Below are 2,473 nucleotides of genomic sequence, written 5' to 3' on the forward strand. Positions count from 1 at the left end.
GGGAGGGGCCGCGGACGAGCGGCGGGCTCCGTGGTAGGACTGCTGAGATCGGTGGGTCGCCTCGGCCTCGCTGCCGTACGGTCGCGCCGGGGTTGGCCGCGGGCCAAGCTCGCGAAGTAGCCCCGGCGCTGGAGAGCGACCCGCTGGCCGGAGGAACCGTCCGCCCGAGCGACCGGCGCGAGGCCGGTGCCGGCGGGGGCCCTCCGATGGCGGGTCATGGTTGCCGATCGGTCGGTGGGGGAATGGAGGTGCGGTGCGTGGTGAGGAGCTCCGGGCGGGGTGGGCCTTCGCCCGGCCCGCGGAGTCCGATTGAGCGCCGCCCGGGTCGGGCGGGCCCGCTCCGTTGAGCGCACGGAGGTTGAGATAGAAAATATTGCAACACGCGGAGCTCCAGGCGGGGGGGCCCTCGCCCGGCCCGCGGAGTCCGATTGAACACCCCCCAGGTCGGGCGGGCTCGCTCTGTTGAGCGCACGGAGGTTGACATAGAAAATATTGCAACACGCGGAGCTCCAGGCGGGGGGGGCCCTCGCCCGGCCCGCGGAGTCCGATTGAACACCCCCCAGGTCGGGCGGGCTCGCTCTGTTGAGCGCACGGAGGTTGAGATAGAAAATATTGCAACACGCGGAGCTCCAGGCGGGGGGGGCCCTCGCCCGGCCCGCGGAGTCCGATTGAACACCCCCCAGGTCGGGCGGGCTCGCTCTGTTGAGCGCACGGAGGTTGAGATAGAAAATATTGCAACACGCGGAGCTCCAGGCGGGGGGGGGCCCTCGCCCGGCCCGCGGAGTCCGATTGAACACCCCCCAGGTCGGGCGGGCTCGCTCTGTTGAGCGCACGGAGGTTGACATAGAAAATATTGCAACACGCGGAGCTCCAGGCGGGGGGGGCCCTCGCCCGGCCCGCGGAGTCCGATTGAACACCCCCCAGGTCGGGCGGGCTCGCTCTGTTGAGCGCACGGAGGTTGAGATAGAAAATATTGCAACACGCGGTGCTCCAGGCGGGGGGGGCCCTCGCCCGGCCCGCGGAGTCCGATTGAACACCCCCCAGGTCGGGCAGGCTCGCTCTGTTGAGCGCATGGAGGTTGACATAGAAAATAATCCAACACGCGGAGCTCCAGGCGGGGGGGCCCTCGCCCGGCCCGCGGAGTCCGATTGAACACCCCCCAGGTCGGGCAGGCTCGCTCTGTTGAGCGCATGGAGGTTGACATAGAAAATAATCCAACACGTGGAGCTCCAGGCGGGGGGGCCCTCGCCCGGCCCGCGGAGTCCGATTGAACACCCCCCAGGTCGGGCAGGCTCGCTCTGTTGAGCGCATGGAGGTTGACATAGAAAATAATCCAACACGTGGAGCTCCAGGCGGGGGGGCCCTCGCCCGGCCCGCGGAGTCCGATTGAACACCCCCCAGGTCGGGCAGGCTCGCTCTGTTGAGCGCATGGAGGTTGACATAGAAAATAATCCAACACGTGGAGCTCCAGGCGGGGGGGCCCTCGCCCGGCCCGCGGAGTCCGATTGAACACCCCCCAGGTCGGGCAGGCTCGCTCTGTTGAGCGCATGGAGGTTGACATAGAAAATAATCCAACACGTGGAGCTCCAGGCGGGGGGGCCCTCTCCCCCCCCGGTGAGTCCGCTCACAGTGCCCCTATGTCGGGCAGGCTCATTGCATTGTGCGCATGGAGGTTGACTTAGAAAATATTTGAGAGTGACATGAGCTCCAGGCAGACACCGACTCATCGCCCGTGGGGTGTCCGACGAGCCCTCACCAATCTTGGATTAATGTTTGGCGAGGCTCCCCTGATCAGCTCTGGAGGTGGCAAGTTCTGAAAAAGTGGTTTCTGAAAATGTGCCCCTTGTATTTTGTGAAACCAGGGGTAACCTAGCGAGTAGGCAAACTCATCCCCTGACTGGGGGGATCAACTTTTACCTACTACAGCGCCCCTAATGGCCAAAAGTGGTACTGCTCCCCCTGGTAGCCTAACCCATTGAAATGAATGGGAAAAATTAATTTAGGCTACCAGGGCTTTGGGCTACCAGGGCTTTGGGCTACCAGGGCTTTGGGCTACCAGGGCTTTTTGCTACCAGGGCTGTGGGCTACCAGGGCTTTGGGCTACCAGGGCTGAGGGCTACCAGGGCTATTATAGGCGGCCACCACTGCACTAGTGGCAGCCCGGGGAAGGTGCCTGTTGCTCGGATATGCTTTTACGCACGTCGGCCTCTGCGCCCTGGAGCTTTTTTATGCTACCAGGGCTATTAAAGGCGGCCACCACTGCACTAGTGGCAGCCCGGGGAAGGTGCCTGTTGCTCGGATATGCTTTTACGCACGTCGGCCTCTGCGCCCTGGAGCTTTTTTATGCTACCAGGGCTATTATAGGCGGCCACCACTGCACTAGTGGCAGCCCGGGGAAGGTGCCTGTTGCTCGGATATGCTTTTACGCACGTCGGCCTCTGCGCCCTGGAGCTTTTTTATGCTACCAGGGCTA

This window comes from Filicampus tigris, unplaced genomic scaffold (assembly GCF_054856515.1).
Source record: "Filicampus tigris isolate MCC_2025a unplaced genomic scaffold, RoL_Ftig_1.0 HiC_scaffold_26, whole genome shotgun sequence".
NCBI classification, from domain to species: domain Eukaryota; kingdom Metazoa; phylum Chordata; class Actinopteri; order Syngnathiformes; family Syngnathidae; genus Filicampus; species Filicampus tigris.